Raw genomic sequence first — 18,154 nt, 5'->3', positions numbered from 1 at the left:
CTGGTTGGCTACGCCCGGTTAAGTCGGGTTCGACCCGAGGTCATAGGTTCGAGTCTCACTTTCAATAATTTTTTTGTCAAAACTTCTTTCTTTTTTGTAAACATACTAAACGACCTCCAAAAATTACGTAAAAATACTTCAAAAATTCCTAAAAATCTCTAGAATATTTTAAAAGCATTTTCAAATATTTTTAAGGACATTTAGAACTCGAAATAGGGAAAATTGGGTCGTTACAATCCCCCATACCTTATAAAAAGTTCATCCTCGAACTTAGAATAGTTCTGGATATTTCTATCTCATTCTGTTCTCACGCTCCCAAGTGACTTCCTCGTGCTTCTGGTTCTGTCAGATGACCTTCACTAGTGGCACTTCTTTGTTTCTTAGTCTCTTGACTGCTCTGTCCACTATCTGTGTAGGTCTGATCTCGTAGCTAAGATCCTCTTGGATCTGTACTAACTGAGACTGAATCACTTGGCTAGGGTCATGAAAGCACTTCTTTAGCATAGAGTCATGAAATACATTGTGTATTGTTGACATGTCTTGTGGTAAGTCCAGCTTGTAAGCTACCTTCCCAATCCTCTCTGTAATCGGGTAGGGCCCTATATAGCGAGGACTTAACTTGCTCTTCTTGCCAGCAAATGGGTGATCTACACTTCCTGCCATACAATGCCTCATATGGTAACATCTTGATGATGACCTGATAGCTGTTGTTGTAGGCAAATTCAACTAATTACAGATACTTGCACCAACTTCCTTTGAAATCTAGTGCACAAACTCTGAGCATATCTTCTAAAATCTGATTTACTCGCTCTATCTGTCCATCAGTCTGAGGATGGAAAGCTGTGCCGAACTTGAGTTTGGTGCCCAGTGCATTCTAAACGTACTCCCAAAAGTGTGATGTGAAGCGCCCATCTCTATCAGAAATGATAGATTTAGAAACTCCGTGAAATCTGATTACCTCCTTAACATATAGCTGTGTCAACTGCTCTCTAGAGTGAGACATCTTGATGGCTAGGAAATGAGTAGACTTGGTCAATCGATCTACTATTACCCATATCAAATCATATCCATTTGTGGTTCTTGGGAGACCTGTTATGAAGTCCATGGATATGTCTTCCCACTTCCACTCTGGTATTGGGAGAGGTTGTAACATTCCTCCTGATCTCTAGTGTTCTGCTTTGATTCTCTGGCACGTCAGGCAGGTACTGACATGTTTGTCAACGTCTCTTTTGAGTCCGGACCACCAGAACCTTTGTTTCACGTCTTAGTACATCTTGGTGGAACCAGGATGCATGGAGTAAGGTGTGCTATGAGCCTCTTCTAGAATCTTCTTTCTCAGTTCTTCATCATTGGGGACACAAAGGCGACTCCCCAGATAAAGAGTTCCACTTTCTGATACTCGAAACTCTGACTTGTCTTCTTTCTGTATCCTTTGCTTGATCTTCTGGATGTCTGGATCTTCACTTTACTTTCTCTGTATGTCCTCAAGCAAGGTAGACTCTAAGGTCAATGCAGAGAGTTGCCCATAAATAACTTCAAGTCCGAAATCCGACAACTCCTTCTGCAGTGGTAGGGCTAATGATGACAAAGACATCAGGGATGCACTGGATTTTCTGCTTAGTGCATCTGCCACTTTATTAGCTTTGCCTGGGTGGTAGAGGATTTCACAGTCATAGTCTTTGACCAACTCTAGCCACTTACGTTGTCTCATGTTTAAGTCCTTCTGAGTGAAAAAGTACTTAAGACTCTGATGGTCTGTGAAAATTCTGCACTGAACTCCATACAAGTGGTGTCGCCAGAGTTTCAGCGCAAAGACAACAGCTGCCAGCTCAAGATCATGAGTGGGGTTATTCTTCTCGTAGTCTTTGAGTTGTATGAAAGCATAAGCTATAACTTTTCCTTCTTGCATGAGTACAGCTCCTAGGCCCATCTTGGAAGCATCACTGTAGATGTCAAAATTCTTGTCACTTTCTGGAACAGTCAGAATGGGAGCACTTGTCAGTCTCTTCTTTAGCTCTTGGAAACTCTGCTCACATTTATCTGACCATTCAAACTTCTTGTTCTTTCTGGTGAGGGCTGTGAGTGGAGAGGCTATCCTGGAAAAGTCCTCCACAAATTTTCTGTAGTATCCGGCTAAACCAAGGAAGCTTCTGATCTCCCTAGCGTTCTTGGGTCTACTCCAGTTGTTGACCGCTTCTATTTTGGCTGGATCCACTTGGATACCTTCTTTAGAAATTATGTGACCTAGAAATGCCACCTGATCAAACCAGAACTCACACTTTGAGAATTTAGCATAAAGCTGCTTTTGCTGAAGGATCTGCAGTACTATCCTCAAGTGCGTGTCACGCTCCTCTGGGGTTCTGAAATAGACTAGAATGTCGTCGATGAACACAATGACAAATTTGTCAAGGTATTCTCTGAACACTGTATTCATCAGGTCCATGAAAACTGCAGTCAAGCTCTTCTTTAGCATAGAGTCATGAAATACATTGTGTATTGTTGACATGTCTTGTGGTAAGTCCATCTTGTAAGCTACCTTCCCAATCCTCTCTGTAATCGGGTATGACCCTATATAGCGAGGACTTAACTTGCTCTTCTTGCCAGCAAATGGGTGATCTACACTTCCTGCCATACAATGCCTCATATGGTAACATCTTGATGATGACCTGATAGCTGTTGTTGTAGGCAAATTCAACTAATTACAGATACTTGCACCAACTTCCTTTGAAATCTAGTGCACAAACTCTGAGCATATCTTCTAAAATCTGATTTACTCGCTCTATCTGTCCATCAGTCTGAGGATGGAAAGCTGTGCCGAACTTGAGTTTGGTGCCCAGTGCATTCTAAACGTACTCCCAAAAGTGTGATGTGAAGCGCCCATCTCTATCAGAAATGATAGATTTAGAAACTCCGTGAAATCTGATTACCTCCTTAACATATAGCTGTGTCAACTGCTCTCTAGAGTGAGACATCTTGATGGCTAGGAAATGAGTAGACTTGGTCAATCGATCTACTATTACCCATATCAAATCATATCCATTTGTGGTTCTTGGGAGACCTGTTATGAAGTCCATGGATATGTCTTCCCACTTCCACTCTGGTATTGGGAGAGGTTGTAACATTCCTCCTGATCTCTAGTGTTCTGCTTTGATTCTCTGGCACGTCAGGCAGGTACTGACATGTTTGTCAACGTCTCTTTTGAGTCCGGACCACCAGAACCTTTGTTTCACGTCTTAGTACATCTTGGTGGAACCAGGATACATGGAGTAAGGTGTGCTATGAGCCTCTTCTAGAATCTTCTTTCTCAGTTCTTCATCATTGGGGACACAAAGGCGACTCCCCTGATAAAGAGTTCCACTTTCTGATACTCGAAACTCTGACTTGTCTTCTTTCTGTATCCCTTGCTTGATCTTCTGGATGTCTGGATCTTCACTTTACTTTCTCTGTATGTCCTCAAGCAAGGTAGACTCTAAGGTCAATGCAGAGAGTTGCCCATAAATAACTTCAAGTCCGAAATCTGACAACTCCTTCTGCAGTGGTAGGGCTAATGATGACAAAGACATCAGGGATGCACTGGATTTTCTGCTTAGTGCATCTGCCACTTTATTAGCTTTGCCTGGGTGGTAGAGGATTTCACAGTCATAGTCTTTGACCAACTCTAGCCACTTACGTTGTCTCATGTTTAAGTCCTTCTGAGTGAAAAAGTACTTAAGACTCTGATGGTCTGTGAAAATTCTGCACTGAACTCCATACAAGTGGTGTCGCCAGAGTTTCAGCGCAAAGACAACAGCTGCCAGCTCAAGATCATGAGTGGGGTTATTCTTCTCGTAGTCTTTGAGTTGTATGGAAGCATAAGCTATAACTTTTCCTTCTTGCATGAGTACAGCTCCTAGGCCCATCTTGGAAGCATCACTGTAGATGTCAAAATTCTTGTCACTTTCTGGAACAGTCAGAATGGGAGCACTTGTCAGTCTCTTCTTTAGCTCTTGGAAACTCTGCTCACATTTATCTGACCATTCAAACTTCTTGTTCTTTCTGGTGAGGGCTGTGAGTGGAGAGGCTATCCTGGAAAAGTCCTCCACAAATTTTCTGTAGTATCCGGCTAAACCAAGGAAGCTTCTGATCTCCCTAGCGTTCTTGGGTCTACTCCAGTTGTTGACCGCTTCTATTTTGGTTGGATCCACTTGGATACCTTCTTTAGAAATTATGTGACCTAGAAATGCCACCTGATCTAACCAGAACTCACACTTAGAGAATTTAGCATAAAGCTGCTTTTGCTGAAGGATCTGCAGTACTATCCTCAAGTGCGTGTCATGCTCATCTAGGGTTCTGAAATAGACTAGAATGTCGTCGATGAACACAATGACAAATTTGTCAAGGTATTCTCTGAACACTCTATTCATCAGGTCCATGAAAATTGCAGGTGCATTAGTCACACCAAAAGGCATGACTACGAACTCGTAGTATCCGTATCTGGTCCTGAAAGCCGTTTTGGGTATGTCTCTTTCTTTCACTTTTATCTGATGGTACCCAGAGCGCAGGTCTATCTTTGAGAATATTGTCACCCCTCTCAACTGATCAAATAAGTCGTCGATCCTGGGGAGGGGGTACTTGTTCTTGATTGTCACTTGATTCAGAGCTCTATAATCTATGCACATCCGCATAGATTCGTCCTTCTTCTTGACGAACAACACTGGAGCTCCCCATGATGAATGACTAGGGCGGATGAAGTCTTTGTCAAGCAGCTCCTGAAGTTGTTCTTGTAGTTCTTTCATCTTTGCTGGAGACATGCGGTATGGAGCTTTTGAAATTGGACCGGTTCCAGAAACCAATTCAATCTCAAACTCCACTTCTCTGTTGGGAGGTAGTCCAGGTAGCCCTTCTGGATAGACCTTTGGATACTCACAGACTACCCGAACATCTTCCTGCTTGGGTCTTTCTTGTTATCTTTGTCCTTCCAGTTCTGATTACTTGACTGGGGTCTCTATTTCCCCACTGTCTTGTCTTCTATCTTGACTGGCTTGTGTTGCGTTTGTTGTGCCTTGTTGCTGTTCAGATAGTGCTCACTAATGCCCTACTGACCAGCTCTTCACCAATCTATGATTGGTGAGTTTCACTACTCACATTAGGTGCTATTTCCGGTCTCAGCATTCGGAGCGTCAGTCTGACTCGTTCTTTCACTGTACTTACTAACTCTAGGCAAAGGTGAGCTAGCCTGTTAAATCTTTTGACCGCTTCTTCTACTGGTAGGTCACCTTGTCTGAATTCCATAAGCTCCTCATACTATTTATTGGTGATCCGTTGACGGAAGACTTTTTTGTAAAACTCTATCTCGAAGTCAACCCAGCTCATCTGGTTGACTGCTCTCTTTCTCCACTCTCTCCCACCACATACAAGCACCTCCAAATAAACAGAAAGAGGCACACTTACCCTTCTCGACTTCTGGTCAGTCAAGAAGTTCTATTGTGCTCTCAAGTGTCTTGAACCAAGCCTGGGCATCCTAGGGCCCAGTCGTGCCTGAGAATCTTTCTGGTTTCAGCTTCAGCCACTGGATGAGATATGCTTCTTGTCTTCTAGGTGTTGTGGCGACTTCTAGGGCTACCGATAGGACTTCAGTCACCACTGGGTGTTGGTGCAATATCCCTCAGGTCAAGGTTGACCGGGTTGACCAAGCTTGAGTCCTGGTTTGAGTTTCGATGTTTGACAATATATTAGGTTTAGATGATATGGACAATGCAGGTGCAGTTGTTCATTTGGGGAGATTGTTGATACAATTCCAGTTTGGTCAAGGTTGACCAGTTGAGATGTGAAGGAAAGTCAAGTAGGTTAAGGTTGACCGGATACTTGACTGGAAAGTCCTGGTGAGTGAAGTCAGGCAAAAGAAAGTCCTAGTGAGTGAAGCTAGGCAGAAGAAAGTCCTAGTGAGTGAAGCTAGGCAGAAGGAAAGTCCTGGTGAGTGAAGACAGGTGAAAGTCCTGGTGAGTGAAGCTAGGTGAAAGACCTAGTGAGTGAAGCTAGGCAGAAGGGAAGTCCTAGTGAGTGAAGCCAGGCACGGGGAAATCCAAATGGGTCAAGGTTGACCAGACATTTGGTGAAAGTCCAAGTAGGTCAAAGGGATTGACCGGATACTTGGCAAGATGAGAAAAGTCCAAGTAGGTCAAAGGGATTGACTGGATACTTGGCACGAGAAAGAAAAGTCCAAGTAGGTCAAAGGGATTGACTGGATACTTGGCAAGAGGAGAAAAGTCCAAGTGGGTCAAAGGGATTGACCAGACACTTGGTGAGAGAGTCCTAGCTGGTCAAGGGTGACCGAATGCTAGATTTTATGTACCAACAAGTCATGGTTGACTAGATGTTGATTTAGGGGGCTTTGGACTTGATTTTGGGCAAAAACCAAGATCTGGATTGATCAGCTGATTGATCCAGCAGATCTGGATTGATCAGCCGATTGATCCAGCAGATCTGGATCGATCAGTGGATCGATCCAGCAGATCTGGATCGATCAGTGGATCGATCCCGCAGATCTGGATCGATCAACCGATCGATTGGATCATGCCCAATCGATCGGTCGATTGATCGGGTGAGTCCCCGCGAACAGAACCCCTCTGGATCGATCAGTGGATCGATCCAGAGGTCCCAATCGATCAGTGGATCGATTGGGAGCTGCTATTTGCGCGCGATAAGCCTTGGATCGATTAGTCGATCAATCCAGGCTATTCCAGAAAGCACAGAAGCGCTCTAGATCGATCGGTTGATTGATCCAAAGCCTCCTCAATCGATTGGGAGCAATCCAATCGATCGAGATCCGATCGTTGGCGTCGTATTTAGCTGCAGGTGAGCATTTTCTTCAGTAGAGTTTTCGCAGAACTTCACGATTCATCTCAGATATTCACCAGCGACTCCACAGAGCTCTCCATGCCAATTCTTGAAGATTCTTGGAGTTTCTTCCAAGTCAAGAGGCGGATCAAAAGCTACAACAAGAAGTTAGGGTTAGGGTTTTGATTGCACATCTTGTAAGTTGTTGCGTGTATCTTGCTACCCTTTCTTTCTTATTGTACTAAGAGTGTTGTAGGGCTTCTCCGCCTTTGGTAGTTACCATAAAGGAGTGTTTTTCATAGTAGAGGGTGCGTGAATGTGTGGATCCTTGGATTAGTCACCTCTTGTGAGGTGGATACCAAGTAAATCCTTATTGTTAGTGCTGAGTGTTGTTTTCTTGTATATTTCCGCTGCATCTTTGAAGAAACAAACAACGCCAAGCACACGAGCACGCGACGAGCTATTCACCCCCCCCTCTAGCTACATAATCGGTCCCAACAAGTGGTATCAGAGCGAGGTCGCTCTTCACCGGAATCATCGCCGGAAGGGGCAAAGAGCTAGAGGGTAAAGAAGTTGGAGCAAAATTCTTCAAGTCAAAGATTTCTTCAAGCTCAGCTTCAACATGCAATTCCAAGATGGACTTGGTTTTGACACAAGGGTGGCTCCATTATACACATCTACGAGCTTCGATCTTTGGAAATCAAGGATCGAAAACTTCTTAATGGTGGCGATAGAGCAATGGTTTGCTCTTATGGAAGGTTTCGAGGTTCCAACAAATTCCAAGGGCAAAGTCCTCAAGAAAAGCAAATGGAGCCAAGAACAAATCCAAAGATGTGAGGCCAATGATAAAGTGACGAAGCTTTTGGTCAATCTATTGCCTAGCCACATTCTTGGAAAAATTGGAGAGTTCAAGGATGCCAAGAAGCTTTGGAGCAAATTGACATCAATTCATGAGATCCCCTCCACTGTACCGAATCAAGAGGAATCCAAAGAGGGTGACTCATTGGAGCAAGACCAAGAGGAGGACTCTGAAGTTGAGAGATGCTCAACTTCTGAAGAAGAGGAAGTCCAAGAAGCCTCATCTTCAAAGGAATGCAATGAAGAAGGCAAGGAGGGAGCATACTCCTTGTTCCATGTACAAGATGAGGATGAGGACGTCTCCACCTCTAGGATTGAGGGGGAGCAATTTTCATTGACACCGGACCAAGAGCAAGAAGAAGCCTCCACATCCGGGTCAAAAGAAGAAAAGGATGAAGAAGCTTCCACCTCCACAAGTCAAGACAAATCTATTGGAGGAGTATCAAGTTCGGATCAAGAGGAAGCCTCTACCTCCGGATCAAAAGGAGAAGATGCCACCCCTACAAGCAAAGGTATAACAATTTCAATAGAAAATAACAAAAATCATATCATTTGATTTGAGTGTAGGGAAAAAGGGCATTACAAAAGTAAATGCCCTAAATTGACCAAGAAGAAGGGTCAGGTGGCACAAAAGGGCAAGGAGAAGTCTAAGGAGACCGCTCCCAAAACAAAAAGGAGCAAGGAGCACATTATGTGCTTTTTGTGCAATCAAAATGGACATTATCGGAGCCAATGTCCTAAGGGGAAGAAAGCGGTCAAAGTCAAAGGAGGAAGCACGAATCAAGGGGGAGCTTCCAAGGTAATGTAACGCCCGCCCCTTTACTACCACTCCTGCTTAGTGAAGGCGGGGGGTTACTTTCCTTACCCTTAGACTTAGTAAACTTAAACATTCATACATACATACATACAGCGGAAGACATACCAAACATACGAGTATGAAATAACATGGTTCAACTTTAAATAGTCATAGTATCCATTTCTAGCACATGCATAAGGAATCATAAAAGGCATCACATAACATAGCATGTTATTCTAAGTTCATTTCAGCAGGTCATTTTATTTCTTTAGCCAAGTCACCATCACACATCTCTTGCCCCTTCCCGCTGCTCCTCTAGTTTCTCCATTCTTTACCTTTATCTGTGGTACAAGGAAAAGTATCTGTAAGCACTCAAGGCTTAGTGAGATCCTTTCCTACTCACAAAAACCAACGAAATCATGCAACATCATCAGATCATACATTAGAGTGATTGATGCTCTTCTAATCATGTAATAAAAGCATATCATATCATGGCATGAATCTCAATAATAACATAACATAAAGTAAACAACATATTATGGCATAAATCTTATCATAATACACGTAACATCATATCCTAGCATGAATCACATCATAACATAAGAAATCATCATAACATGGTATAGATCATAACATAGCATGGAGGTACTAACATAACATAAGAAAATCACCATATCATGGTATAGATCATATCATAGCATAAGTGTACATCATAGCATGAGTAAATCATCATATCATGGTATAGATCATATCATAACATAAGTGTACATCATAGCATGAGTAAATCATCATATCATAATCATGGATGCAAGATGTCCTTTAAAACATGAGAAATGTCATGTACAATATGCCTTTCAAAACATGATTTATGTCATGAGTGGGATGTCTTAAAACAGAATCATATAGTACTTGAAAATAATCTCAACATGAATGGGGCCCGGCTTAGTACCACATACATACATAATGCGCGCATCCTAAGTAGACCCAAGGTAGCTAGTCTTGAACCTACTAGGAAACTAGGCCCGTAGCTCGACCTAGGGGCACGTAAGGAGCCCACCCTTTACTAGGCCCATAATTCGACCTAGGGGCGCATGAGGAGCCCATCCTTTTGGTACAAGCCATTCAAAGTAAAATACATGCCATATCATATCTCTATCATTTCAAAACATATTCATGTCGTTCATAGCATATCTTATTCATGTCAATCATAGCATATCATGTTCATGTCATTCATAGCATATCATGTTCATGTCATTCATAGCATATCATATTCATGTCATTCATAGCATATTTCATTCATGTCATTCATGGCATATCATGTTCATATCATTCATGTCATTCATAAGGTATGCATAAATGGGCACATAGCCATGCATACTTGGACACATAGCCATCATCCTTGTCTTGGGCACATAGCCATCATATTTGGTCACATAGCCATTTTAGATATCATTCTCATGCATGGTTCATAAACATACTAAAATGAGCAATATAACACAAAAAGAAAACATAATCATGCATGGATCACAAGTTAACTTCTTCCAATTCATGTCATAGCAAGGGAAGTACATATTGAGTCATAACTTAGACTAAATTCTCAACCCACTAAGGGTGGCCGAAACATTCATAGGCTCACTTAGGTTTCATGAAATCATACAAGCATATGAACCCACATTCATTTCCATAACACTTAACATAAGGAACATCATAAGCATATGTGATTTTAGGTTCTATGCTTCCTAGGGTTTTAAACCCACCTTGGCCGAAACATACAAGGTCCCAACTAGGTTACATATAGCATGTAAGCATGTGAATCTAAATAAATTTTTCCATGCATTTATCATAGGCATTCACATGAGCATATTAGGTTAAAGTTCAAGCTTCCTAAGTTCACCAAATGTAAGTGGCCAAATGCCACAAAGCATGGATTCTAGACATGTGGGTACCCATAAATTTCATAGCATACATGGAGAGGAACATAAACATGTTAGGGTTGAATTTAGGCTTGCCTAAGCCCTACATTTCATGGTGGCCGAATGTTCAACATGTGAAAAACATAACCCTAAGCAACTTGAAAACTCAAGTGCATAATGTTATCTTCATATCTTTTCATAAGGTAAAACATAAGCAAACTAGATTCGAGGTTAAGCCTCACTAAGGTATTTAAATCCCTACATGGCCGAAACCTTGTGATAGGGTCCTACTAGTTCTAAGCAACATACAAGTAATAAACATCAAGAGAACATTAACAACATATGGTGGAAAACTACATACTTAATACCTCTTCTAGTATTTACAAGCATGTGAGTACCTTATGAATTTCATAGCATATCATGGGGAGGAACATAAACATGTTAGGGTTGAATTTAGGCTTGTTTAAGCCTTACATTTCATGTTGGCCGAAAGCTTATCAAGTAAAAAAACCTAACCCTAAACAACATGAATCCCAAGTGCTTTATGTCATTTTTCATATCTTTTCATAAAGAGAAACATAAGCAAGCTAGATTTGAGGTTTAGCCTCCTTAAGGTATAAAATCTCTTCATGGCCGAAACCTTAAAGTAGGGGTCTACTAGTTCTAAGCAACATACAAGTATAAACATCAAGAAAAATATTCATATAATATCATAGAAGAGGTCCTAGACATGTTAGTTTTTAACTTGAGCTTTCCTAGGTTTTAAGCCTCTTCATGGCCGAACCCTAAGGTAGGGTATTACCTAACCCTAAGCCTTATACAAGCATGAAATATCAAGGTTATATTCATAACATATCATGAGGAAAACTTAAACCTATGGATTTTGGTTTTTAAGCTTCCATAAACCTCACAAGCATCATAACCGAAATTTCTAAAGGAACCCTCTAGGTTAAAATTTCGTATAAAACCAAACCAAAACCATAGAACTACTTGTACCACAGGTGAGGGGATACTCACATCCTCTTTCTTGGTCTTTTCCTAAGAGAGGGTACCCTTTGTGAAGAGAAAGAAGAGAGCTCCTCCTCCTAGTGCTCCTTTATATTTTTCTTGCTTGTGAGAGGTAGATCTCGAGGGTTCCTCCTTGTAGTGTGGTTTTCTTAGGGAGAAAACCTTAGTTGGATTTTTGGGAAGGAAGAGAGGGGGCTCTAGGTCACGGCAAGGTGAGGGAAGGGAAGAAAAAATGAAGTCCCTTCTTGATTTTTCCCTTTATGCTAAGTGGAAGTAAGAAGCAAAAAGAGGCTTTGCTTTCCCCTCTTCTTAACTCATCTTTTAGTCTCTTAATGATGAAGAAATGTCTTCATTCATCCCCCTACATCCTCTCCTCTCCTTCTCTCTTGTCATCCACGAAAATGAAAGAAAGAAGAAGAAGACAATTTGTCTTTTTTTCTTGTTTTCTTCTTAATCAAGAGGAAGAGGTAGAAAGCTACTTGATGTTTTCTTGCTTTCTTCTCTTAATCATGGTTTTATCTTTATCTACAATATCCATTCTCTATTTAACAATAACTCATGATGGTCTAGTGGTAATCCTATAATTCTTAGCTTAAGAAGGTTCAAGGTTCAATCCTTGACCAATTCTTTTTATATATATATATATTTTTCTCTATCTTATTTTCTTTTATTCTAAAAGAAATCTTCACCTACTTAGCTTAAGAAATTTGTGGGTGTTACAGTACCCCATACCTCATAAAAAGTTCGTCCTCGAACTTTAAAAATAGCGACATCAGGTGGCACCAGACTTCCTGCTGAGTGCATCAGCCACTTTGTTCACCTTTCCTGGATGATAAAAGATCTCGCAGTCATAGTCCCTGACTAGTTCGAGCCATCTACGTTGTCTCATATTCAGGTCTTTCTGTGTGAAGAAGTATTTCAGACTCTGGTGGTCGGTGTAAATCTTACACTGAGTTCCATATAAATAATGTCTCCATGTTTTGAGCGCAAAGACCACGGCTGCTAGTTCCAGGTCATGGGTGGGGTAATTCTTTTCATGCTCTTTAAGTTGTCTAGAGGCATAGGCAATGACCTTGCCGTCTTGCATGAGTACAGCTCCCAATCCTAATATGGAGGCATCGCTGTACATATCGAAGCCCTTGTCACATTCCGGAAGAGTAAGGATCGGCGCACTAGTCAGTCTCCTTTTTAATTCTGTGAAACTCTTCTCGCAGTCATCCGTCCATTCATACCTTTTGTTCTTTTTGGTGAGGTATGTCATAGGGGCTGCAATTTTAGAAAAAATCTTCTACAAATATCCTGTAATAGCCTGCAAGTCCGAGAAAGCTCCGGACTTCGCTGGCATTCTTCGGCCTCTTCCAGTTACTTACAGCTTCGATCTTGCTTGGATCCACCATTACTCCGTCTTTGGAGATAACATGACCCAAGAATGATATTTGGTTTAGCCAGAACTCACATTTGGAAAACTTTGCATATAATTGTTTCTCCTGAAGGATCTGTAGAACTGTGTTCAAGTGTTCAACGTGTTCTTCTGGGGTTTTGGAATAGACGAGGATATCATCAATAAAGACAATCACAAATTTGTCGAGATACTCCGTAAATACCCGATTCATCAGATCCATAAATGTAGCAGGAGCATTAGTTACGCCAAAGGGCATAACTATAAACTCATAGTGTCCGTATCTTATTCGAAATGCCATCTTCAGAATATCACCCTGTTTCACTTTCACCTGGTGATAGCCGGATCTCAGGTCAATCTTTGAGAAAACGGTTGCACCCTTCAATTGGTCGAACAAGTCGTCGATTCGTGGAAGAGGGTACCGGTTCTTGATTGTTACCTTATTTAGTTCTCGGTAGTCTATACACATTCGCATGGATCCATCCTTCTTCTTTACGAACAGTATCGGAGCTCCCCATGGGGAGTGACTAGGGTGAATAAGTCCCTTGTCAAGTAACTCTGACAGTTGTCCTTGCAATTCCTTCAACTCTGCCGACGCCATTCGATAGGGTGCTTTAGAGATCGGTTTAGTGCCAGGAATCAATTCAATTTCAAATTCTATCTCTCGATCAGGGGCTAATCCTGGTAATTCCTCGGGAAACACCCCTGGATATTTGCATACTACTGGGACATCTTCTAGTTTCTGGTCATTGATTCGATCTGCGTCGACCATTTGTGCTAGAAAGCCAGTACATCCTTGATCTAACATCTTTTGTGCCCTTATAACTGATAGAAATCCCTCAATTTCTTTTCTGGGTTCTCCAATAAACTTGAACCTCAGTTCGGCTTCCGGTCGGAAGACTACCTTTCTTTTACGGCACTCGATTGAAGCGCCGTACTTGCTCAGGAAATCCATGCCTAGTATAATATCAAAATCCTGCATGTCGAGTATTATCAGATCGCAGTAGAGTTCTCTGTCTGCGATTCAGATAGGTACAACTCGCAGCATCTGATCGGAAGGCATCACTTCTCCCGAAGGCAAGGTTGTTAAGAATTTGCCTTTTATGATTTGTGGTGGTACTTCTAACTTTTTCATGAAGGGTATGGAGACAAACGAGTGGGTTGCTCCGGTATCAAATAATACAGTAGCATACTGACTAAAAATAGATAGCTGACCTATGACCACAGTAGAAGCACTCGCCACGTCTTCCTTGGTGAGAGAGAAAACCCTGGCATTCGTCGTCACTGGTGGGGCTTCTAATCTCCCTTGGCTAATCAGAGTCCCTTCTAAAGCTGCTTGCATATGATGTAGCTGTGTAGGGGTATTCCTATTCTGGTCATACTGCTGAGATGGTACCTGGAACCGAGTAGGGCAATCTCTGACCATATGTCCTTCCTGTCCACAATTATAACACTTCCTCGTACCCTGATGGCATACTCCGGAATGCTGCTTTCCACAAGTGGCACACAGAGGGTACCTCGGCTGCTTGTTTGCTGGACCACTTTTACTATTGTTCCATTGTTTTCTTTTTCCAGCGGAATTCCCTTTCCAGTTCGTCTTGGTACTCTGCGATTTATGTCCTTCCGTCTGTGCCGGACTCTTTCCTTCGTTCATCACCTTTTGATAATGTTCGGTGATCAAAGCACTGCTGACTAGCTCTTCCGTGGTTTGCGGTCTATTAACTCCGCCGGCCACATTCAAAGCTATTTCAGGTCGGAGCATTTTTAACATTAATCTGACCCGTTCTCTTTCCGTGCTGACCAACTCTGGACATAAGCGTGCGAGGCGGTTAAAGCGCTTCACAGCATCACTGACTGATAAATCGCCTTGCCGAAATTCGGTGAACTCGTCATAATGCCGATTTGTCACTCGCATATGAAAATATTCCTCCAGAAATTCTGCTTCGAAATCTGCCCAGTTCATCAGATTGACTTGTCTCTTGGCCTTAACCCTTTCCCACCACATCCTTGCATCTCCAGAAAAACAAAAAGACACGCACTTGATCTTTTCCGGTACGGGCCAATCTAGCAGGTCTACGATATTTTCCACCGTCTTGAACCAGGCCTGGGCGTCCCATGGCTCACATATACCCGTAAAATTCTCCGGCTTTAATCTCAGCCACTGTATCAGATAAGTTTCCTGTCGGACTACTGGAACAGGGGCTACCGGTGGCACCGGGGCAACTGCAGGTATAACGGGCATAGTGTTTTGATTTGCTGGCGGGGTGACCGGATTTCCTTGCTGACCCATCAGAGTAGTAATCAATTGTTGTTGTTCGGTGATCTGACGCTGGAGGTCTGTGACTACCTGAGTCAGGTCTAGTGGAGTTACTATCTCCTCAGGTCTACCACCGCGTCTTCTAGTAGCCATGATTATCTTCATCAATAACAACAATGCTAGCATAAGTCGTTATAGTTTCCAACTAGAATAACACAAGGTAGTTATCATTCTTAACACGACCTAGCATATGTTATCGTCAATCCTATCCTACCATCATATGTTCCCTAGACTAAAAATCATAACAATGAAATAAGCATGCATATTTAAATAAACATATCAGACATAAGATAAAGTAAGCATAGAAAATTCTTACTTGGAGCGGCAGGATGGAGGCTTGATGTGTGTAGTGAAATGGCTAAACCTGGCTCTGATACCAACCTATAACGCCCGCCCCTTTACTACCACTCCTGCCTAGTGAGGGCGGGGTTACTTTCCTTACCCTTAGACTTAGTAAACTTAAACATTCATACATACATACAGCGGAAGACAAACCAAACATACAAGTATGAAATAACATGGTTCAACTTTAAATACTCATAGTATCCATTTCTAGCACATGCATAAGGAATCATAAAAGACATCACATAACATAGCATGTTATTCTAAGTTCATTTCAACAGGTCATTTTATTTCTTTAGCCAAGTCACCATCACACATCTCTTGCCCTTTCCCGCTGCTCCTCTAGTTTCTCCATTCTTTACCTTTATCTGTGGTACAAGGAAAGTATCTGTAAGCACTCAAGGCTTAGTGAGATCCTTTCCTACTCAGAAAAACCAACGAAATCATGCAACATCATCAGATCATACATTAGAGTGATTGATGCTCTTCTAATCATGTAATAAAAGCATATCATATCATGGCATGAATCTCAATAATAACATAACGTAAAGTAAACAACATATTATGGCATAAATCTTATCATAATACACGTAACATCATATCCTAGCATGAATCACATCATAACATAAGAAGTCATCATAACATGGTATAGATCATAGCATAGCATGGAGGTACTAACATAACATAAGAAAATCACCATATCATGGTATAGATCATATCATAGCATAAGTGTACATCATAGCATTAGTAAATCATCATATCATGGTATAGATCATATCATAACATAAGTGTACATCATAGCATGAGTAAATCATCATATCATAATCATGGATGCAAGATGTCCTTTAAAACATGAGAAATGTCATGTACAATATGTCTTTCAAAACATGATTTATGTCATGAGTGGGATGTCTTAAAACAATATCATATAGTACTTGAAAATAATCTCAACATGAATGGGGCCCGGCTTAGTACCACATACATACATAATGCGCGCATCCTAAGTAGACCCAAGGTAGCTAATCTTGAACCTACTAGGAAACTAGGCCCGTAGCTCGACCTAGGGGCACGTAAGGAGCTCGCCCTTTACTAGGCCCGTAATTCGACCTAGGGGCGCATGAGGAGCCCACCCTTTTGGTACAAGTCATTCAAAGTAAAATACATGTCATATCATATCTCTATCATTTCATAACATATTCATGTCGTTCATAGCATATCTTATTCATGTCAATCATAGCATATCATGTTCATGTCATTCATAGCATATCATGTTCATGTCATTCATGGCAATTCATATTCATGTCATTCATAGCATATCATATTCATGTCATTCATAGCATATTTCATTCATGTCATTCATGGCATATCATGTTCATATCATTCATGTCATTCATAAGGTAGCACATAGCCATGTATACTTGGGCACATAGCCATCATACTTGTCTTAGGCACATAGCCATCATACTTGTCTTGGGCACATAGCCATCATATTTGGGCACATAGCCATTTTAGATATCATTCTCATGCATGGTTCATAAACATACTCAAATGAGCAATATAACACAAAAAGAAAACATAATCATGCATGGATCACAAGTTAACTTCTTCCAATTCATGTCATGGCAAGGGAAGTACATATTGAGTCATAACTTAGACTAAATTCTCAACCCACTAAGGGTGGCCAAAACATACATAGGCTCACCTAGGTTTCATGAAATCATACAAGCATATGAACCCACATTCATTTCCATAACACTTAACATAAGGAACATCATAAGCATATGTGATTTTAGGTTCTATGCTTCCTAGGGTTTTAAACCCACCTTGGCCGAAACATACAAGGTCCCAACTAGGTTACATATAGCATGTAAGCATGTGAATCTAAATAAATTTTTCCATGCATTGATCATAGGCATTCACATGAGCATATTAGGTTAAAGTTCAAGCTTCCTAAGTTCACCAAATGTAAGTGGCCGAATGCCACAAAGCATGGATTCAAGACATGTGGGTACCCATAAATTTCATAGCATACATGGAGAGGAACATAAACATGTTAGGGTTGAATTTAGGCTTGCCTAAGCCCTACATTTCATGGTGGCCGAATGTTCAACATGTGAAAAACATAACCCTAAGCAACTTGAAAACTCAAGTGCATAATGTTATCTTCATATCTTTTCATAAGGTAAAACATAAGCAAACTAGATTCGAGGTTAAGCCTCACTAAGGTATTTAAATCCCTACATGGCCGAAACCTTGTGATAGGGTCCTACTAGTTCTAAGCAACATACAAGTAATAAACATCAAGAGAACATTAAGAACATATGGTGGAAAACTACATACTTAATACCTCTTCTAGTATTTACAAGCATGTGAGTACCTTATGAATTTCATAGCATATAATGGGGAGAAACATAAATGTTAGGACCAAAAGTAGCTAGAGGGGGGGGGGGGGGGAATAGCTCGTCGCGTGACCGTCGCTTGACGTTGCTTGTTTCTTCAAGGATATGCAGCGGAAAATACAGAAACAAATACAACCACGCTAACACTAGGATTTTACTTGGTATCCACCTCCAAAGGAGGTGACTAATCCAAGGATCCACACCACGCACGCACCCTCCACTATGAAACACTCCTTTTCGGTAACTACCGAGGGCGGAGAAGCCCTACAAGACTCTCAGTACAAGAAGAAGAAAGGGAAATACAAG

The sequence above is a fragment of the Zingiber officinale genome, chromosome 4B (assembly GCF_018446385.1).
Source record: "Zingiber officinale cultivar Zhangliang chromosome 4B, Zo_v1.1, whole genome shotgun sequence".
Lineage (NCBI taxonomy): Eukaryota > Viridiplantae > Streptophyta > Magnoliopsida > Zingiberales > Zingiberaceae > Zingiber > Zingiber officinale.
Note: the sequence above shows the minus strand (reverse complement) of the source record.